This window comes from Lygodium microphyllum, chromosome 13 (assembly GCF_053477565.2).
Source record: "Lygodium microphyllum isolate KBCC chromosome 13, Lygodium_microphyllum_v1.1.10, whole genome shotgun sequence".
NCBI classification, from domain to species: domain Eukaryota; kingdom Viridiplantae; phylum Streptophyta; class Polypodiopsida; order Schizaeales; family Lygodiaceae; genus Lygodium; species Lygodium microphyllum.
In genome coordinates this window covers 62,888,932-62,912,760 of record NC_141147.1, presented here as the reverse complement: position 1 = coordinate 62,912,760, position 23,829 = coordinate 62,888,932, and the positions used below count along the sequence as shown (strand labels likewise).

At 42.9% G+C, this 23,829-nt stretch overlaps 1 pseudogene; it reads left to right on the top strand.

Moving 5' to 3' along the window:
• The first annotated feature begins 18,734 nt into the window (after positions 1-18,734).
• On the top strand, positions 18,735-20,323 carry LOC148026695 (trans-cinnamate 4-monooxygenase-like; annotated as a pseudogene).
• Positions 20,324-23,829: the final 3,506 nt, after the last annotated feature.

Sequence of the window (23,829 nt, the reverse complement as noted above, 5' to 3'; positions counted from 1 at the left end):
TCCCGTAGGTACACTAGATGTACAGGGGTCTCCTAGATATGCCCAGGAGTGTGGTCGAAAGTGGGAGAGGACACATCTTAGGCATACCCCTCTGATACCTTGTAAATAATAGTACAAGAGCCATCATCATGAATGATGAGGGGGGGAGGGTAATGGCTTATATGAGAGAGTTGTGCCAACAAGTTTTTCGGCACGTCTTGGATCATTGAAAAAACATACTAGAGGGGAGCAATGTGGGAGCTTTCACTCAACCGCCAAGACCCACGGACTGCTTATTGATTCAAGCGTTCCAAGCCGAGCACTAATGGCTACCTCTCACATAGCTAACGCGCCATCCATATCTACGGGTGTAGTGAGCTTACCTTGATGCCGTTCGAGTTACCTCCTCTCCCGCGCACTCCGGTAGCTCCACGATCCAAGTGCGAGCTTCAAGCAAGCTCCATCCTCGAGCTCCACCCTCCAAGCTCCATTGCTGCGAGCAAGACAAGAGAAGAGAAGAGAAGAGAAGAAGAGAGGAGAAGATGGAGAGCTTCTCCTCCTCGGTCCCTCACCCTCACACACTCACTCCCTCACACTCTCACACTCCCTCTCTCAAGCACAAGCTCAAGCAAGCAAGAACAAGAAGAAGAAGAAGAAGAGGAGAGCTACTTTTGGCCACACACAAGAATGAGCTTCTCATTCACTTTTCAACTTTATATACAAAACCCTAAATCCCTTTTGGGTGGTCATCCCCCTTTTTCCCTTTTTACATGGCCGGCCATAGCCTCGGCCCTTTTTTCCATTGTCCTTCTATCTTCCTAGCTTCCTTTCCACCCCGTCTACATTTACAAATTGCACGAGTGAGAGTCCGGCGCTCTTTTACAAGATTTCAGGGTGCGCCTTTTTATTTTAAAATGCGCCTTTCCCCTTTTGCCTTTGCCTTGGACTTTTAAGGTTGCCCTTGCGCTTTTGGCCTTTTCTCCTTTTCTTTCTTCAGTCGGGCTACCTTTTTTCTGCATTTTCCCTGCGTCTTTTCCACTTCCTTTTGCTTTCTTCGTGTTGCGGTTAACATTACCCTCCTCCTAGAAGAGTGCCAGTCCCATGGCACTTACCGTCGTAGGTAGCAGGCTGTAGCATGCACCGAAGACGTGGGTGACAAGGACGCCGGTTGTTTCTGTGGAGGAGTGTTGGTGGTGGTGTGGTAGAAGGTCCTGGGGGCCTGTTGGTGTCCAAGGTGGCTGGTGGAAGGTTGTTGGAGTTGGCGGTAGGGCTATGTTGTGTTGGGGATTGCATTGATGGCCAGCACAAGTGGCAGTTTGTTAGGGATTCTACACCTAACGATTCTTGCGGGTTTGTCGGATGGTAAGGGATAAGTAGTCAGAGTTTGATGAAGAGCGAACAACACCGTATACCTGCAATTGGAAAACCTCGCATGTGGTCTCTCCTTAAGGGGTAGTGCTAGTCTTCTTATCGTGCACAAGACATATTTTGATTAGTTTGGGAGACAGGTCAAACTCTAAGCAAGCCTGGAGTATTGTCCTGCACTTGAGGACCCAAACCGTGTATAGGTTATAGTGTGAATATTAAGTGTGTACACGTGCATATTTAGGTATTACTTAGTTAGAAGACTATCGGCCTAGTTCCTTGTATAGCAATCAGTGAAGCAAGGGGTTAAGTTGATGGAAAAATTTGTCGATGAAGACGGGAAATACACTTGAAGATTGCTTGAGACATCATTATGGTCTTGTCAAGGCCATGTAGCATAAGTGAGCTCCTTGATGTCTAGCGCTTGGTAGCTAGTGACTACCTATAGTGCTTGAAAGGTATGGTGGACTTTTCCATTGTCTTTCATGCCTTGCGTACCACTGTGGATTGTAATGGCATTGAGATTAGTGCAAAAGAATTGTGCAAGTGGTTCAGGGTGACAGGTCTAGCCATAGGCAAGGCGAGCTCCCTAGGTATGCCCTGCCCTTAATGTGCCCTGAACAATTGTGGGGGATGTGCAAAGGGCTAGGGGATTAGGAACGGAGCCAGCCGACCAAGGTCACTAGACGTACCTAATTTGAGGACCCCTAGGTACGGTGCCGTGATCGTGTGTGCTTTTTTTTCTTTTTCTTTTTCTTTTTCTTTTTCTTTTTCTTTTCTTTTTTCTCCCCTTTTTTTTTGCTTTCTTTCTTTCTTTCTTTCTTTCTTTTTTCTTTGTTTTTTTTTAAATGGAAAAAATGAATACAATCAATGCCATACATTGAGGCTGTTAGCCTTTCATTTGGATTGAGAAATGTTGGGGTCCAAAGGCTATGAAGGATGGATATTACAGAGATGATTGTGTCACCAGCCTTGATGCTAGAGGAACTGTTGTTGAGATGAAGAGATACACTTGAGATTTTGCAAACCTCCTTGCGACGCACTCGATGTTGGTACAAGTGAGGTAACGACTGTTGTGAGCCAACTATTGAGTTTTACCCAGAAAGAGAGCGTGTCCCATGAATGTGCTTTGGACCATGCGATGGGGGCGGTTGGCAAGGGTGCTTTCGGCAGCGTGGCTTTGCCACGGCTCGTTGTGGGGTTGTGGGTGTTGCGGTGATTGGGTATTGAATATTGTCGCACAAGGACCTGTATTATCCTGCATCCACTTGTCGCTTCATGAGAGCATATGCATTGTGTATGCCGCAACTATAATAAACCAGTGCAATGCAAGGAGACATCACTTATTTGAATTCTATGGTGTTGACTAGACATTTATCACCTGCGCTTGATTAGCTTTTTCTTTTGCTCAAGGCGTAGCATATATTAAACGCAGATATGATGAGTTCATACAAGTCAGGAACATGTCAACACTTAACAAGTCGGGAACACTTAACCATTTAAAACAAAAAGTCCTGGCCAGTTATCATTTGATAAGCTTTTTGTGCGTTATGGGCTACTCGATTTGTACGAGGCCGGGCGAGTTTGGGTGGCCGGGTGATTGGGGCTCTGCTGGTGTGGGGCTCCCACGGGGGTGAGCAGGGAACATGTCGGCCGGGACATGAATGGTGTAATCCCGGCCCGCTACCGTTTCCAGAATATCTTTAAATAGTTCATTAAATTCTTCTCTTTCCCGAGCTGCCCTTTCTGCCTTTGAGCGTCTGGGGCCCGAGCGGGAGCTGGAAGTGCGCGCCACTAGTGCTGCCACCTGTTGCGCATTTCGAGTTTCGACTTTCTTGACTCGAGGATTCTTCGGCCTTCGCCCTGGGCAATGTTGCTTAGGGCCTCGCTTCTTGGCATACCTCTTGATGGTGGGCACATAGCGCTCCGGTGGAGGGGCGCGTGCCACATGCTCCCGTCTTTTGCGAAGAGCGTCTTTGCATGCTAGCTCTCCATGATTCTCCATGCGTTCCGCCACAAAGGGAAGCCTGCAAGATGCAATCCAAGGGTCAGACCTGGATATAGGATACAACTATTTGCATGGAAGGGATTTTAGTGTGGTTTATCAAGCGCATGTGACAAGAAGGGGAGGGGTGAGGCATGCGGTGTTTGTTGTAGGGGAATGGTCCCCATGCTAATGTTCGCATTGCCTCCAGTCATTAGCGGATATTAGTTTATGCTAAGTCACGTGGACTGGTCGTCGTGGAGTGGGATAGGGTACATCCTCGGGAGGATAGACCAAAAAGGGAAGAAGGTGTATAAGAAGGGACTACATCTTGTCTACACCATCAGAGTTGTTGGTCAAGGCCTCCTATGGCGGCAATATGGGTTGCATGCCCTTCACTTGGAGGTGGGGCTGGTCACCCGACTTGTAAAAGTGTGATGTGAGGAGGACCTGAGGAGCTTAACCCGTCAAACCCGACTCTTCTCCCTGCACTTGACTATCATTGCTTGTGTGTGTTGATATTGTTTATACAAGGTGACACAAAAATCAATGTTTATTTATATACATATCTATGAATCCATGTCACATCACGAGGATAAGAACCAAGTGTAGAACTCGGGGTTGTACCGGAGCATGGCACACACATCTAGTATTCATGGTAGCTTACTTAATACTGATAGATATTTTGCCACGTCGAGTAACATGGAACCTTGACCGAGTCTACTGGCAATATGTAACTCCTCTTCGGTGAGAACCGTATCAATCAAAGGGCCTTGTAGCCTAGTCCCAGCCAAGTCCGCACCCCGAATGTCAGTGAGCACTCGAAGGAAGTTGGTGCCACGTAGGTTGGGTCTCTTTGAGACCGCCATTTGGCCAATCGCTCTTCTAAGACCGTCATGATCTGAGCCCCTAGTTCGGCCATTACAATGGGCTTTCGCACCAACGCCGCTCAAATTGACTCTGGCCTGCTGACAGTCGCTTTAGTAGCTCTATGTCTACGAGATTCGGTCGACAGAGCACTTCATTGAATGTGACGGTTAAGCGTAGTTCGTCAGCCTCCTCGTCAGGGATGAGTCGCATCTGTTCATGTAGGAGCCTGTCGTAGTGCCCGTTAAGATGTTCTTGTTCTTCCCACGATAGAGGAAAGGTCAAGTACTCTCCAAGCTGCTCCTTGGGGATCGTGCCCACGTCCGCAAGGACGTAGACACACGCGACCACTTTGAGCTTAGCCTCCAACTCAGTTAAGCATTCTGCGACACTTCTATGTTCAACGAGGGCTTGCTCGGTTGCTATCTCATGCAAAGTTCTAAGAGTTTCCTTAGGCTTTAGCGTGGCTGGGGGCTCAGGCCTAGATGAGCAAGATTGGTCCACACTAGGTTTTCTTATGCTCCTGGGGTTCTCACGTTTCTCCTGAGGTTTTGCTGTTACTTCGTCCTGGTTCTTCTCGGATGTGACTGGTATAGATTTGTCACCCTGTTGTGACAGCATGGCATCCACTCTTGATTGATCAATGCGAGTTCTATTGTCAGTGGATAGAGTGTTGCAAGCAACTGTTGATGGCAACGGTTGCTTTGGTTTCTCAGAATACACATATGTGTCTGAGATTTCACCGCTATTAGGAGAGGCATCAGTGGATACATTGGTGGGTGGACTCGATGCTTCATTCATCAGCTCTCCAGTGCCCTTCGTCTCAATGTTCTTGGGGTCCACAACCACCTGCATCTGTTGTTGTTTTCTCTGCTTTCTCCTCTTTTTCTTGGTCAATGAAAGTGCCTCTCTCAACAACTCAGGACCCTGGGCTATATCGACCGTTGATGCGCTTGGTCGGGCTTCAGCATTTCCCTTCTCTAGTGTGTCCTTATGGGACATAGCCATGGTTTGCTGAATGGCCTTGCCCGGTTGTGAGGGCACAACTGCCGCCCTTTTAGGAGAGTCTAGCTTCTCAACCAACTCCCTTGCGTTTAACTCCTCCAACCTAGGCTTTAGGCCCTTTGAAAGTGCTGGAGTTTTCGAGGAAGTTGGTTGCGACACCTCTTCCATAGGTGAACTTCTAAGGACACGTTCCACAAGGGGCATTATCACGGCCAAGGGCTGTGACTGCTGTGATCCCGGATTAGAAGTAGTAGCAACTAGTTCAGTGGGCTGGCTACCCTTGGTGGATTGTGGTGTCAGGTCCCTAGGGCGATCAGAAGTGGGTGTGTCTTTTGTTGGCCTTTGAGCACTCATTTGTGTAGATCGAACATGAGCTGATCTAGTCGCATTAGGTTGCTCAGGCATATCCTTGGGTCGAGAGGTACAGATGGCATTGACGGTTGGAAGCTTAGATAGAGGTAGAGATTGGAATTGAGCAGTCGTCCTTGACAACTGCTGTGGTGCTTCCTGTGTCCATTTGGGAGAGGGTGTAGGAGATCTAGGACCCTTGGGTGGACTTGGCACTCGTCATTGAATGATCTGCTCGCGGTTACTAGACGATTGTGCCATTTGCTTTGTTGAGTGATCAGCCTCGCCATGAGCAATGTTGTGCCTATGATGTTTGTTCTCCCCTTGGGACATCAAAGGCTCATTGGGCACTAATGGCTTTTGTGCATGCTCAACATATGACATCTTTTTATTCAGCATGCTAGGTTGAGGCTCTTTCTTTCGAACACTCATGTCTGGTTTCTTACCTCGAGACCTAGGGTTTCTCTTAGATTTCCTCCTATGCTTCTTTGCTTTCGATGCACTCTGGCCTTCAGTCGACCAGGGAGGTTTAGCAAGGTGTTTTGGCACCCAAATCCATCGGTTGCCTGCATAATACCCTTGGGCCCGGAGCAATGCCTTGGATATCCATCATGGCGTTGTGCTGGCTCTCCATCGACGCCTCCGTCCATAAGGCTTGGGCTTCTTTTGGAGTCTTCTACGATATTTGTAAGTCCAAAGCCCGTCCTTGGCATTATCTCTTGACCTTCTTGTTTTCGGCATGGCCTCACTCACTGGTCCTCGTTGTTCGACCTGTGCTTGTATCAACTCTTTCAACAACTCCTTGCTCTCATTACTAGGCTTGCTTGGTATGTCAGAATGCTCCTTCCCCTTCCTTCGAAGTTTGGTGAGGTCACCCTTGCTAAACGTTGTGATTATCATCATACCTGGTAGTGTTAGGTGTATCCTCTGTGCTATATAGTCGGCTTCACACTTCGTTGCCTTTTTGAAGGGCCTTCCTAGGAGGATTTCCTTTCCACAATTCTCGCTATTTGGAGGAACATAGAACAGGACTGGCAAGCTTTCTGTTTCAATAGTTACAAGGATTCTACACTTCCCTAGAAGTGCTTGTGGGTGTTCCCCATAAGGGTTAAGAGTTGCATCAGTCGGTTTGAGCTCTGGTTGACCTAGTAGAGTCCATGCTTCGTAAGTCAAGATATTGAAATCTGCTCCTTCATCAATGAGAGCATCAACACTATGCTCTCTTTCTGCGGTGAGTTTGACCCTAAGATAAGCAGGTGGTACTATGTCTTCATCTTCCGGGTCCTGGCTTGTAAATTTAAGCCTTCTGACAGATGCCCTTGAGTTATCGACTGCACGACCAGATGTGGATTCTCCACTGCTGTCTTGGATTGTCAGTGCAGTGCTATTCAAGGTACATCTCTCGTCAAGAGTGTCATGTCTAGTCATCTTGGCATTTGTAGCTTGCTGATGTTGCATTTCGCTCTGACTAGACATGGTATGAACACAATGTCTTTGTGTTCTAGTGATGTGGCCTTTTTTCCCTTGATGGCTAGATTGGCCCGTTGAGGTTCTAGGGTCTCTGTTTGTCTCTGTTCGGGTATGGGCTTTTGGTTGCTCTTTTGCTCGTGAGAATCCATACTCGTGTAGAGCCATTACTTCACTAGGGTCCAATTTGGGAGGCCTGTCACGGTGCGCGTTTTCTCTCCAACCTACTCGGGGGAGGTGCGGAGGGGGCAGAGCCCCCTCTGCGGGGGTCCGGGGGGGGCAGTCCCCCCGGCCTGCAGGGCCGTTACGGTAGACGCCATATGCAATTTGGAGGACCGTTTATAGCCAAAATTTGAACCACGTGCTCTAAATTTTAGCCTAGTGAGGATCTGTGATGTGCCTTTAGCTCTACGTAGCCTTTGGGGTCAATTTCGGGGTTTAGATGCGTCAGAACTTGTGTTCTGGATACCTGTCCAATTTTGACAGTTTTTTGGTCCGATTCCAAGATGTTCGATTTTCAGGAGTCCGATTATCAGAATCGGACGTCCGATTTTGGGTTGGTCCGATCGGCCAGTGGTCCGATTTTGCTCACGTCCGATTCTAGGAGTCGGATCAAAAAGTGGTCCGATTCTGGGAATCGGATCGGATAGGGTGGTCCGATTCTGGCTGGTCCGATTCTGAGTTGGTCCGATTCTGGGACTCGTCCGAGTGTCCGAGTCTGACGGATTGGTCCGAGTGGTCCGATCGGACAGGATGGTCCGATCGGACGAGCGTCTGAGTCCGAGTGATCCGAGCGTCCAATTCTCAAAATCGGACGGGTTGGTCCGAGTGCCACGTGGCACGTCCGATCAGGCTGGTCCGATTCTGGGAATCGGACGGTCCGACTCCCGAACTCGGGTGGTCCGATTCTGGGAATCGGACGGCCTGGTCCGACTACGCGGACGACGGCCCGCGAGTTGCACGCGATGCCTCTAGGCTGATGTGCACTACACCGAATCATCTAGCGCCTTCCAGATAGGTGCAAGACACTACAAGGGAATGCCAGACATGCCTGGAACCACTGTGGTGCTTGAATCGAACGGCACTCCAAGGATCTGTGCCCCTATTTCCCTGTTTTAGCCTGTTATACAGCAACAGAGGACCCTACTGTTTGTTTCTTTTTTTCTTCCTTTTCTTTGTTTTTTCCTACCCTAAATGCATCCAAATCACAAAATAAATACCTATACTACTCCATTCCACAACATAAATCACAGAAAGCAAAAAACCTACTTGCCAAGGAGATCAAATACCATCTTCAACCCCCTCGCTTCCTACCTATCTCAAGCACCAGTTCAGGGAAACCCTTACTTTGATGCTCGATTCAAAGCGCGCAAGCGCTCAAGGCTTGAATCCGTTGGTCCCGGCAACGGAACCAAAATGTGGAAGCTTTCACTCAACCGCCAAGACCCACGGACCGCTTATTGATTCAAGCGTTCCAAGCCGAGCACTAATGGCTACCTCTCACATAGCTGACGCGCCATCCATATCTACGGGTGTAGTGAGCTTACCTTGATGCCATTCGAGTTACCTCCTCTCCCGTGCACTCGGTAGCTCCACGATCCAAGTGCGAGCTTCAAGCAAGCTCCATCCTCGAGCTCCACCCTCCAAGCTCCATTGCCGCAAGCAAGACAAGAGAAGAGAAGAGAAGAGAAGAAGAGAGGAGAAGATGGAGAGCTTCTCCTCCTCGGTCCCTCACCCTCACACACTCACTCCCTCACACTCTCACACTCCCTCTCTCAAGCACAAGCTCAAGCAAGCAAGAACAAGAAGAAGAAGAAGAAGAGGAGAGCTACTTTTGGCCACACACAAGAATGAGCTTCTCATTCACTTTTCAACTTTATATACAAAACCCTAAATCCCTTTTGGGTGGTCATCCCCCTTTTTCCCTTTTTACATGGCCGGCCATAGCCTCGGCCCTTTTTCCCATTGTCCTTCTATCTTCCTAGCTTCCTTTCCACCGCACGTCTACATTTACAAATTGCACGGGTGAGAGTCCGGCGCTCTTTTACAAGATTTCAGGGTGCGCCTTTTTATTTTAAAATGCGCCTTTCCCCTTTTGCCTTTGCCTTGGACTTTTAAGGTTGCCCTTGCGCTTTTGGCCTTTTCTCCTTTTCTTTCTTCAGTCGGGCTACCTTTTTTCCGCCTTTGCCCTGCGTCTTTTCCACTTCCTTTTGCTTTCTTCGTGTTGGGGTTAACAAGCAAGGACTACATAGTAGCATCCTTGCATGAGGAGTTTTTTATACCCGCAGCAGGTTTTTCACAGGCTGGATGATGGATGCATGCATACATGTCACACAGATGATCGGACACACGCAAGGCACTTAAGAGTGGGGCCTCAAATCCCGAGTGGCTAGATGTAGATGACTGTCGCCGCCGACTCAAGGAGGAGGCTACAAATTCTCCTAAACATTGGAGATAGCAGCATGAGGTGGTGAGGGCATGACTGGAGGCAGGAGTAGTCCATCATCTTAGGAGTGGCAGCCACAGGACTTATTTGGAGAACTTTGTAAGTTTTTCTTTTGTTGTGCTTGCTTATTTTTTTGCAATATCCCTTGTACTGACAATCGTGTTTCTAACAGCTCTATTTTGTTTTCTTTGCAGCACTCCATTACAAACCGCGATCACACCGGCCTAGAGACTTGAAATGCAGAGAGACACGGTCTTATTGCATTGATCAACCGATTGTATAGACGCGGTGGCCCAGTAAGTCACTCATCTTTCTTATCCATAGTTACTAATTTTAATTAAAATGCATTATTGTATGGTGGACTGATGTGTAGTTATTTATTTTTTTGCAAAGTCCGTTTGATGCTCCTTTGTGGCGGGACGAGCTTTCGAATGGTGAGGATCTATAGCTCGCCCTTAGATCCGTGGAGCGCGCTTCCTCTTCTTTTTGGTCATGTGATTTATATAGGCATTTTCTATGCACTATCTTATTATCATCCTTTGTATCTTGCCATGATTGTACCGTCGCTTTCATTACGTGATCTTGTATTTATTTTATGTATCAGTCTTATGGATTCCAGTATACTTTGCCTTCATGGAGATGAGCATTGTACACTTTACTATAACTCTTTTGTATGGACCAAATAAAGCACATAATGGGTAGCCACAATTAGCATCGCAGTTAGTGTCACAAATCATTGCTATCAGCGTTGCAAATAGCGATGATAATAATAGTGACTATTTCGTGGCATTGCTAATACCGACGTTTTTTGTGACGACAGGGGCAAATTTTTTTATGAACATTTTCGTCACTTTGAACGTCGGTATGAGGCCTGTATCTTATAAAGCATGCCACAAATTTTATTTTTTTTTGTTACCATCACTGCTAATTTCTCTACACACATCGTTATTGCCGTCATGATTTATGTTGCAAACCGTTGCTATTTGCGTCACAAAAGCAACTCAAATAGCGACGCAAATAGCGATGCCAATAGCATTGTATATATAGAGATGCCTATACTGATGTTTTTAGTGACGACGAGGATAAATTTTTTAATAAACATTTGCATCGCTTTGAATGTCGATATGAGGCCTATATCTTATAGTGGTCCAAGCAAAAATATTTCAAGATAGCCAAAGCTAAGGGAGTGTTGCATGAAGCGAAGCAGCTTCACCAAGTGATGGTACCCAGGAAAATAAGCACAAGAACTACAAGTGTGGGAGTGAAAAATGAAGCAGTAAGTATCAAAAACAAACCATCTCCAACCAAATCAATCTCAAGCTCTTTCCTTTGATTAAGTTGGTAAAAGAAAGATACATTTAGATATTTTCATCATTGAAATGTTGAAAATCTCATAAAATTCATAGTTAAGTTAACGAAATGATCTAAGTTAGATAGGCTAGACACGACGAGTAGAAAAACCTTTAAAATTGCATAAAATATTCAATTATATAATATTAATTGAATATATTCTTATTTAGCGTGAGTTCTCACATAACCTTTATTCAAAGCTAGTTCTTGTATCCTTATTTAAAGCCACTTCTCATAACTTTTATTCAAAACCAACTTTGACCAAAATATTCATCTTATCTTGCAAAATTAATGAGGTATGATATCAAATGTCCTTTTTACTAAAATAAATAAATATCCTTATAGGCGATGCCTAATGACTTCGTTGAATATTTTTTCTCATCTTTTTTCACATTTGCATGAGTAAAACAAATACGTATAAAGCCCAAAGGCTTTGGTTGGTGAAGATTAAAGTCTATTCTTTCCTAATTTAAGGCAATGCCCTAGTGGCTCTGAGATTGATCCCACCAAATCAAAGTGAGAAAATTTGAATGAAGTGAATGACTCTTCCAATTTAATTAGTATAAAAGACATTTGGAAAATACCAATTCACACATAGAATGGTGGGCAACATATGCCTTAACAAGGGCAAAGGGTCTTCTCGAGCGGTTAATTATGTTTGAATTGAGGCAGAAGTTGAATTAAAAGCAATTTTCATATGGCTAAACATCCAAACTATCTGAGACTATAGAGCTATTAGTAAATAAAGAAGAAGATCTTAAGGGTGCGTGATCCTAATGTGAAAGGTAAGAAGTAAGGATAAAGTACCTTTGCATATGATGTTATTACTTATGCTTTTAAAAGATTACCTATGATGCTATCAATCCTTTAAAAAACTCTTTGGGAGTTACTTGGCAACCTGTACTCTTTTGCTATCTCCAATTACAAACATGTTGCACCTAACTTCATATTTAGGAGGAAGCAAGACAATTATGCTAGAAACGTGGTTAAAAATTATGAGTTTTCCAACTAGAAAAAAGCTAATAAGAGGACTAACCATACTTTAAAAAGCTAATAAAAGGGCACTAATTGTACTAGAAAAAGCTAATAAGAAAGGGACTAACCATTTTGGTAACCACTAATAGACTTAAAGGAAGGATCTATAATTGGATCTTTCCTTCCAAATACCAAGGTTTTAGATGCAAATTCTTTAGAGAAAGATCTTGGTTAAACGTTGTCACACGAGCGGTGAAATATGGAAACACACTTGACAACCCAATGATGAGACAACAAGGAGTGCCAATAGGGATGTATGACTTAGCTAAAGTAAAGAACTTAACTAGATAAAAGGACCAAACATGAGCAAACCAACAACATCAATGCCTCTTGTAGCCATAGAAGACATGGAATGTAGAGCATGCCTTTCCATAAAAACAAACTTGAAAGTGTTAAGTTTGATATTTGAAAATCTCTACACAAGGATTTCTAAAAATATATTTCCTACCTCTTCAACAAGGACCTATCTCCAAAATTTTTGCATCGACTTTTGGGAAAATCTCCACTGCTTCAATAGGCCTTAGGCCACTCGTCTCAGACTTTAGATTGGGTGTGGCCCTCGTCTCCATTTACACAACCATGTCTCCCTTGCCTACCAGCAAGATGTTGCTTACAACATTTTGTAGAAGTCATCTCCTCCCATCACCCTCATCTTTGAGAAGAAGTCATCATACAACTTGAAAATACCATTATCTCTAACTTTGTGAATATATGAGATATACTCTTATTTTCTCCTACTTAGATGCTGTTGGAGTCCCCGTGATCAAAATTGCAGCCCCAGCAGAAAGAGCACAGGCCGCCCAAAATCATGATCGATGATGCCATAGCTTTAAGAAGCTTGTCAAACAGACAATATGCAGTGGCCTGCAAAGACAACGATAGTAGCTTGATTCTGAGACTTCCTCCTTTACCTATATCACAAGGAACTTTAGACACTAAACTAGATAGTAAAAAGACTCATATCTAGTAAATGTATAAAATTTTCTAGTTAGCAAGTAGGGAATTTTAGATCTCAACTAGGTTTTTAATTCTACTATATAGAAATGAAGTTAGAACTAGTAAATAGACTAGTATCTACCAAATGCGTGTATTTTTCTAGTTACCATATAGGGAGTTTTGGATTTAAACTAGGATTTTAATTTTATTAGATAAATATAAAGGCATCTATAACTAGTAAAATAAGTGTTTACTTAACAAATAAATCTTATAACTTATAAGTCATAGAAAATAGTCATTATCATAATAAGCTAAGTAACACTTCTTAAAACCATCTTATGCTAATGTGTTGGACCCGAACCTATGTTACTAAGTCTTGGACACCAAGTTCTTTGTAATAGATGGCACATGTAATACATCTGAAAGACTCTTTGTCTTACCATCATGCAAGGACAAGGGAACTTTTCCAATGTGTGAAATTGGGTGGCATGAGTCATCACCCGTCTGCACATAACCTGCATTCTGTAAATCCTGCATCTCTCCAAACCATTCTGCATGGCTGGTCATATGATTGGATGCACCTGAATCAACATACCAAACATCTTCATGTGTTCCCTTTCCTGTAACAGCATTCAGCATATGTTGCATAACGAACAAACGTTCATTTTTGTCTTCATTCTGTCGTGAAGACGATGCATAGTTTCCTTGCTGCAACTTACCACTGCGGATATCATCTCTCTTAGCATAACATTGGGCTGCAATATGACCTGTTTTGCCACAGTAGTGGCACACAATACCAGAGTTGTTAGAACCTCTGTTCTGCTATCCACCTCTTCCTCTAAAGCTCCCCCTGCCTCTAAAGTTACCACGACCTCCTGAAACCTGCATATCGCCAAATTGCTGATTCAATCTATTTTGCTGGTTGTCACTACCACGTCCTGTACCACGGCCTCTTGAAGAGAACCTGCCACGTCCCCTTCCTGAACTGGAGTAGAAAGCTTGGACCTGTTCACCGCTTCTTTCAGATGTCTCACTCTGCATGTTGATCTCTTCAGTGATCATAAGGGAGACCAACTCATCAAAATCTGGAAATGGCTTTCTGACATATACGGAAGTTACAAAAGACTTCCAAGCCTTTTCATTATTAAGTCCACCCAAGGTAGACGACACCAAATCATCATCATCGGGCATTGCATCAATTGATGCCAAGGCATCTGCAATGCTCCTTACCTTCAATGCATACTCATTGATAGACATCTTCCCTTTCTTCAATGTATTCAACTCTTGCTTGAGTTGAATCTTTCATGCCTTTGTATTTACAGAAAACATACTTTCAAGTATGGTCCAAGCTGCATATGCATTCTCTGCATTTCTAATGTGTCCCAACATATTATTGTCAATTACTGCAGACAACCAATACATGACCTTCTTGTCTTTTGCATTCCATTCCTTTCGTGCCTTTGTCTCTTCTGCAGTTGGAGGATCACTCACCTCCAGCTCCTTTTCTTCACCTGAAACGAACTCGTAGAGGCCTTTTCCAATAAGAAAGTTCGTGACACGGAACTTCCATGAAGGGTAGTTGTTCTTGTCGAGCTTCTCAATGATGGGGCTTCCACTATTCTCTGCCATTATCACAAGAATAATACCAAACAGCAAGCAAATCTTCTGCAACCCTCGACCTGTAGTGCACAGCAATACACTAGACAGCCTTTTTCACTGTCTGCTCAACAATACATGCAATCTGCAACCCTGAAACTGCTGTCCGCAACCTTGTGGCTCTAAAACGAGCCCTGAAACGTCCTCAAATGCCCAAAATAACTGCGGGCAAGCCCTAAAGGGCTTATCTGCAGAATATACAGTGCTCTTCGCGCACACCAAATCTCACTGCAATCTGAGATTTTTGCTCTGCCTTGCTTCCGGTGCCTCCACAGGCACTATCTAAGAGAAAGAGTGGAAGGATGGGAGAGCTTCTTACCCGTGGCTTGCTTGCTCGAACCTTGCTTCTTCTCCTTTGCTTCAACCTTCGAAATCAGCCTCTCTCAGTGGTGTGGCTTTGATACCATGTCAAGAATCGTGTGGTGGGGGGAGATGCTCAAGATGCTGCACCGAACACACACAGAATGCACAAGGAGAAGCTCACTCAAGAGACAAGAAGAGAGATGGAGGCCAAAACGTTTTCTTGCTGATTTCTTCTTCTTCTTCCACACTCTTTACAATGTACACAAAGTATAGATTAGATACAACATAAAAGGAAAGTGGCCTACTAAGTCAAACAATGCATAACCGACTACACTAGTCGACTGGCGCTATAACTATGCCAGCTATAAATAGGTGTAACAACCTGAATATAATAAGTAATGAGTCAGTGGCCATGTGAGATACATAATGACCACCGACATGCTAAGTGTAGACGTGTGGACCCATCTAACCAGGCGGTCCATCATCAATGTCCGCATGTGTTGAGCTTGTCATCTCAACATTAATACCAAATTTCATTAAGATGGTCTTAGCATTGTTCTCCAATGCATTGGTCTCTATGATGGTTAATGGTTTGGCTCCCCCTCCCCCCTTCCCCCTCAAGAGGTTGATACGACAAGGATGCCCATTGGCCCTTCTATTGTTTGCCCTCATCATCGACCCTTCACTTAAAAGAAATGATAAGGCAATGGCTGATGCTGCTATCCAGGGCCTACCCATGCCTAACAAATAGCAATGCATGGTGCAATTTTTCACTAATGACAATGCTATACATATTGCAAGCTAAGAAATCATAGATCCATTTACTGGCTATCTATAAGGATTTTGCAACTCTATCGGCATTCAAGATTAGTTTTAATAAGATTGAACTAATTCCCCTCTCTTTTGTAGGACAATAGTAATGGTTGGAAGCATATGGTTTTAGGCTAATAAGTACTAGGTAGATTGTTAGGTATTTGGGATACCCCTTAGGTGTTGGGATCAACATCAAATAAAAATTCCAGTGTCATAAAGATAAAGTGGAGGCGAAGGTAGCTAAGTGGAGAGAGAACCAACTGATGCTGATAGGTAGGTTGATGGTGGTCAAGTCAATCCTCACATCGAACACTATATATATGGGCTCTCCTTCCAATCAGGACAAGATTGTGGAGCAAGTAGAAACAATGTTCAAATAGTTTATATGGAAGAGACATGATGGAAATGGTGGCCCAAATATCTTGGGATACCCTGACAATTGATAAGGAGGATGGGGGCTTTGGATTACAGTCCCTCCCAAACAAGGCTAATAGATTGCTCTTTGATCTACTTAAGAAGGTTCTTTCTGATTAACTATGGGTACACCTTTTAAGGGATTGGATTGAGTCCTCTCTGACTACGAGGCGCCGTTGGCCACAATCCAAATGGTTTGATATTCTTGGCAATAGACTGTCAATTAAAACCACACAATTTACCACAACCCAAGAATGTGATCTTGCAAGAGGGGACCTTCCCCCCAATCACAAAAAACCTGAGGCTATCCAAAGCAATCCATATCAAGGGCTTGAAGACTTAGATGGATGTTAGGGATGGAGGAACCTAGAAAGAACTACATGTGATCAATTGCTGATCAATTGGCCTTACAGAGAGAGAGTCATTGGCTTTGTAAGGTCACATCCGGACACAAAACCCAATGGTCAACTTCACCAACCCCCAAACTCATGCACCTAACTAAGCTTATAACATCCCCCATAGGCAACCCACTTTGGGTGTGCAAGAAAGAAAGGGATATTAAAGACCCGTAGTGACACATGACAATCAATAGGCTACTTATTAGAGCTAGGATCTCCAAGATTGTTAAGGTACCTTCATGGTGTGTATCGTGTAGGAATAAGAAGGAATGTACCAAGCACCTATTCTGGGGTTTCCCCTAGTTCCAAGTAGTTTGGAATGAACATAGAGTGCCAATGACATGGTAAGAGTGCACATGGAAGTTTGTCTTATAAAGAAATAAAAATGGGAAATAGATTGAAAAATGGTTATATAAAATGCATTGGTGCCTATATCCATAGCCCATCTAGTTGTCCTTCATATTCTATAGCACACACAATTTACTTGCAATATTTTGCAAGTAGCAACCAATCATGTGACAATAGCTATATGTTTCAAGGATAGATTCCATCATGATCCTAAAAGGTCAAAGTTTGAACCTGTTACTGCAAAAAAAGTGGATTTAAGCAAGTTAGAACTCATTCTATTAGATAGTGTGGAAGGAAAATGGAACTAATATAGGTAATGCTTGTTCTAAGGGAAATATTTTTGGTGAGATTTCTTAGATAGCTTTCACTCCATTGCCCAAATAAGTAATATCACAGCTTATTTTACATCATGCCATAATTAAAATGTGTAGGTGTCCCAAAAGATGTCACCCAAAAAAAACAATGCATGATCATAAGAAGGGTGCCTAAAGTGTCTCTTTTGGAAGATGAGAGGAACTACACTGTCCAAATAAATAACATCATGGTTTATTGGACATAATCCCATCACTATAATATGTAGGTGTCCCAAAAGATTACCCACAAAAAAATGCATGATCATAAGAAGGGGACCTAAAGTGATTCTAATTAAAGGTGGTTTATAGGACAAGTGTTACCAAGGTGGAGAGAGAACAAGATAAATCCATATACTTGGGAGTTTGTTGCTCATTTAAAGGTCCTACATGAGCAAAAAGATAAGTGTTGTATTAATGCTTTTGGGGTGCATTTTGTGTTAAGTTTGGATTCTTTGGCCACAATTTCCCTATTTCTAGTCTCCCCACAACTCTTAATGATTCTTTCTTTCACAAGCACATAAGTCATTGTGGGGCAACTCACGTTAGTTTTCCTTGTTTATCTTTGGTATTGATTTTTAATGGTGACTTTCCATATAAGTAAGTTTAGCTTGGGAGAGAGGGTACTCAACCACACAATTCTCATCTTGTACTTTCAAGTCCCCGATTGAGTCCTTGAGACCTCCATTCTGTTACTACCTTCTTTCACTTCTTGAAATTCTTTCTACTTTTGGCAACTTGCTCTTGTTTATTGTTACATATGACTAACTAATAACTAACTATTAGCCAACATTTGAGTAGCTAAATACATATAAACACTTATAGTAGACATGATAGTTTGATTAGTAGAAGGGGACAATTTATTGTCTTCAACATGAACTCAATGAAATTGGACTATCAGTGAGCTTATAATGAGGATGAGCTATATGTTAGTTTATTGCTATTACTCAATTGAATTTGGTTCCTTTTTTGTATTACAAAATATATTTTGATTGAGTGAATTGTCTACTTTAGTTCTTAATAAGAATTAGTGGAATATTAGACTAACATAGATTTGTATAATTTATTATTTTTACTATGAATTAGAATTTATATTGAATATGTACAAACATAAAATTGGGTGACATGGCTAAGCCAAAATGTTTCAACTCTTAGCTGGGTCTTTGAAGGTAAACTTGAAGACTCGGTCGATTTTCCTAAGTAACCTTATAAGTAGAGCCAAAACACTACTATATATTTTTAAATTCTATATCAATGGTAAGTTACCAGCTTAAATTCGTGTATCCTCATTGTGAAATCCATTTTCTAGCACTATGTAGGTATCCAAATACATAAAATATTTTACTATATGGTTTGAATCCTTATAGGAAACAATGCCAAGCCAGACCATGTAGATTGGTTAGCAACATTGTGAGGTATAATGTTGACCTGTGTCAATGTGAAAGATAGCAAACACCATTGTCAAAATTAGATGCCACCAATAGTCCAAGAGATAGACCTTGCTATCAAAGAGATCAGGAACATGCCCAATGTGCTCACCACAGGTATTGTCATCCACGACCGTCTGTAGCTCATGATGTACAACATTGTCTATAGGATGATGTTCAACACAAGGTTCAAAGGGTTTGATGACCCCCTCTATGTGAAGCTCATGACCCTTAACAGGGACAATGGCCTTCTTGTGCAGAGCTTCAAGTAAAACTATGGTGACTTTGTGCCTTCCTTCAAGCCCCTCCTCTGCGGGTACCTCAAGCAGGTCTCGGACTCCAACCAGCAGAGGCTCGCATTCCTCCGTGATGCGTTTCTTAACGAGCACAAGAAGTAAGAGTTACTCATCATTTGATGCTTTGTCTGTAGATTCCGACCATCTATTGTATTGTACCAAAGGAAACATTACTTAACCTAAATGCTATGTATTGAGGATTTTGAGACCCATGGTGCAATGCTTTAATCTACAAACAGGTTACGATGTTGTATGGGTGCAATTCCTACCATTCTAGAAGACCTGTAATTTCTTATGTATTCTTTTAATTGGCTTTGCAGGTAGAAGGGGGAGAAGATTGGAGTGAACTTCTTTCTGGATGCCTTCCTCAAAGGAGAGATCAGTGAAAACAGTGTGCTGTATCTTATTCAAAACATGAATGTTGCAAGTAGGCTATTCGTATGTATCTTGCTGTAGCAAATTCAATCTTTTCACTTGGAGAATTGAACAATCTTCACTACTTCTGGGGGCCTTTACAAACCTGATCTGTATATAGATAGGGAGTTCTCCTCACTCATGGTGAAAAACAAATGTCTAATAATGGATGACACTCTACTCAGTATTGTATACCTGCAGGCGCTACAAGGAATCACTTTAGGGAAAATTGATTCTATAAAGTGCTTAGATTCTTCACCTTGTCAAACATTCATGAATTATGTTCTTATATGATTGTTTGGACTTATTTTCATGTGCAACAATTGAGACCACATTGTGATCATCAAAATGGGGCATTGCAGAGCTAGTGAACAATCCATACATCCAAAAGAAGATAAGGGATGAATTGAATACAGTGTTAGGAAAGGGTGTACCGATAACTGAGTCTAATGTCCCAAATCTACCCTACTTACAGGCAAGCTTCCCAGATTTGTGCATAATTTTTGGACCCTTGAAAATATTATGCATGTATATGTGGATGAAATGCAAGATGTGTGCAAAAGATTATTTGGAACTGTAGCACTTCATGTGTGCAAAATTATCTTAAAGTCAATGAAGATGAAGAAAAATCGGTACCCAACATTGGTGTTGTTTGTATCAAGCCACAGTGAAGGAAATCCTCCAAACACACATGTTCATTCCCTTGTTGGTACCCCATATGAACCTCCAAGCAGCCAAGCTATGAGGCTATGACATTCGAGCAAACACCATAGTTTTAGTAAATGCATGGGGCATAGCAAATGATCCCAAGTATTGGGACAAGCCAGAGAAGTTCATGCCGGAGCGGTTTTTGGAGTGGAAGATAGAGCTCAATGGGGCTGACATCAGGTTAATCCCATTTGGCTCAAGCAAGAGGAGCTGTCTAAGGAGTATTATAGCTTTGCCAATACTAGCACTAGTGTTGGGCAAGATGGTGCAGTCCTTTGAGCTTCGCCTCCACCTGGCATGGATAAAGTGGGCTTGAGGTCTATTGGAGGAGGGCAGTTGAGTCTCAGTATTGCAGTGAGGTCCACTGTGGTGGTCAAGCCAATGGAAGAGAGAGAGAGAGAGAGAGAGAGATGATGATGATGATGAGCATCTGGGGTGTTGTGCTTCTACTGCCTAGAAGCCCCTACAGCTTGTACTTCCTCCATAAATTGGACAATGGTAGTCTAATTGTAGGTGCACCAACAATTACTCCACAAGTACCTATGATGCACCTCAATTAGAGCCAGCTCAAATTGGGCCGACTCAATTCATTAACAGAGGCTTAGTGCATTGCTAGAGTCTTTGTGGCACTATATGCTAGCCACATCTTGGGCTAGTGATAGCTCAGTTCAAAATGTGTGCTAATATTTCAAGGACTAATATGGTGTGAGGTTTTCTCATCTAACGTTCGCTATGTGTACTGATATTTGCTGCATATGTAGGTTTCTGTTTCAATAAGCAAAGCATCATCATCAAAGGATGTTTCAAAGAAGAGTAAAGGCTCCATGAAGGAACCAAAAAAAAAAGAGAGAAAGGTGTATAGTTTACCAGGGTAGAAGCATGATGCTCCATATGAGGTGGCATATATTCTCTCTCTCTCTTTTGCTTGGGTCTTAATTTGTCAAAGCTATTTTGATTACTTATATACATCATAACTTTATTGGCTCTTCTTTCACACAGATTCTCTCAGGATTTTTTATGAGAGTTTGTACAAGGAAAACCCTAAAAGGGAAATCATTTCACATGCATGTGTGCAAGCACATACAAGCATGAGAGTTAGAAGGTGTTGAGATATCGAGCTCCACTCGTGATATGCCAGGGTGACCGTTGTGCATTTATGTCACCGACTTGTTAGCTGCAGATGCGGTTGGTACACCGCCCATGAATAATAACTAGATGACAGCTATCCTTATCTACTCTAGCTCGTGACTTAGTTAGTATGCCACCTTAGTTAGTTGAGTTTGGTTTGAGACCCATATATAGGATTCTTCTATTTCTCTGTACTAGAGTTCTTTTTGTCTTACACAATTAAGAAGAGGAAAACTGTTTCAGCCTCCACCTTTGTGTGTATTCTCCCATTGTGTAAGTGAGAAAGCTACAAGTGAGACTCCTTCCTTCTCTCCCATAACCTTGACATGGTATTAGAGCCTGGTTCGTGATAAGGAGCTCAAGAAAGCAAACCAAGTTCGCGGTGTTCTGGTAAGAGGACCAGTGTTGCTTTCATTTGTCAAGTTTGGGAGCAAATCTCTGCAGGTAGCATAGCCAGAAAGTGCAAGAGTGCATTGTCTCAGATTGAGACGCCCTTCGTGGTGTAGCAAGAGGGCAATATATGCTCCAGGAGAGGGCTTTAGCCGATGCTTGCCATGAAAACCAGTCCTATGGAGGAGGACGTGGTAACTCTAGAGGCAGGGGGAGCCAAAAAGGTCGTGGTGGATGGCAAAGAGGGCAAAATGCAAATGGCAATGTTGAATGCTACTACTGTGGTAAAATGTGTCATATGGCTAAAGACTGCTATAAAAAGTAGAAGGACATCATGAATGGAAATTTGCAACAAGGAAATTATGCATCTTCTAGTAGACAGGGTGATGACACAAAAGGGGCATTTGTTTATGGTGCAGCACATGACCAATTCTGTGACAAGTGAAGAAGAAAGCAACGATGTGTGGTATGTTGACTCAGGTGCATCAAACCACATGACAGGTCATACAGAATGGATGCAGGATGCAAGGAAAATGGAAAAACCAGGATTTTTGGAGACTGGTGATGATACTGCACATCCTATTGTGCAGATTGGAAAAATTTCTTTGTCTATGCAGGATGGGCAAAAGAAATACCTATCGGATGTATTTCATGTCCCGAATATCACCAAGAACCTGGTTTCTGTTGGTCAAATGGTTGAGCAGGGCTTGCAGGTCAAATTTAATCCTCATGGATGCTTTGTTGAGGATATGAAAAATAAAGGTCGCTTGATAGCAAAAGGAAAGAAGAAGGGTAGAATGTTTACGTTAGATGCAAACATGCCTAAATTGAGTGCAGCAATGTTTGCACATGGGACCGGTGTAGTTGCAGATATTGATATCTGGCATAAACGCATTGGTCATGTTAATATACAACGACTTAAATCAATGCAAGCCCAAAATATTGTTGCAAGATTGCCTAAATTTAAGGTTTCAGAAATGCATAAGGTATGTGAAGCCTGTCAATTTGGAAAGCAAGCAAGGAAACCATTTCCTAGACATGTTCAAGAGAGTAAGAAGCCATTGGAATTAATCCATTCTTATGTGTGGACTACTAAAGCTGCATCTCTTGGAGGCTATCATTATTTTGTCACTTTTATTGATGACTATAGCAGAAAAGTTTGGGTGTATTTTATGAAAAAGAAAAGTGAAGTTTTTGGGCATTTCAAAACTCTTAAAGCTATGGTTGAAAAAGAAACAGGCCTGCAAATAAAATGCCTAAGGTCAGATGGAGGGGGAGAGTACCTCTCAAATGAGTTTGCAAGGTTCTTGTAGGAACATGGCATAAAGTAGCAATATTCATGTAGTCATACCCCACAGCAAAATGGAATTGCAGAAAGAAAAAACAGGCATATTGGAGAGGTATCTCGTACCATGCTCAGTGAAAAAGACCTGCCAGATTTTTACTGGGCTGAGGCATTTACTACAACAGTCTACATAATGAACAAGACTCCTACTGCAGCAATACATGGCATGACTCCAGAGGAGAGGTATACTGGTAGGAAACCACATATTTCTCATTTGAAAATTTTTGGTTGCATTGCCTATGTTCATGTGCCAGATGAGTTGAGATCCAAGTTGGATCCAAAAGCTGAGAAGTGCATCTTTATTGGTTACTCTCTGCAGCAGAAAGGGTATAGATGTTATAACCCTTCTACTCGTAAGTTTACAGTGAGCAGAGATGTTGTTTTTGATGAGATGAGTAGCTGGTATAAACCAGTAAATGTGATTGATAATGTAGGTGCACAAAATGGTAATGCTACACAGAATTCACAGCAGCAGTCACAAGATATTAGTGGACCTGGAGTGTCCTCTAGCAGTGGTTCACATTCTTTGCCATGGACAGGCAGATTGAGATCAGGAAAATCTTCCCAAAGCAATGCAGATAGTGGTATACAGGTATCACGAAAAGGAAAAGAGAAGGTAGATCAACCCATGTTTGATGTGAATGCAGGTCACTCTTATGTGGATGGTGAATCCAGTGGCTCAGAACAGAGCATTGATGATGAGTTGGGTATTCCTTCTGTTGTTACACCTGGAGTAAGGAAGACCAAGGATGTTTTGAGAGCACCCGGAAGTGAGCCTACTTTGCGCAGGTCTACCAGAGCTAGGTATCCTGTGGATAGGTTGAAATATGATGGATTTACAGCCATTCACTATGCCTATATAGTCAAAGTGATACAAGAACCAGAACCCACTTCTTTTGAGCAAGCCATGGGAAAAGAAAAATGGGAGAAAGCCATGGATGAAGAAATGGATGCCTTGGAAGAAAATGCTACATGGGAATTGGTACCTTTGCCTAAAGATAAGAATGCAATTGGTTGTAAGTGGGTTTATAAGGTGAAGCACAATGCAGATGGTTCT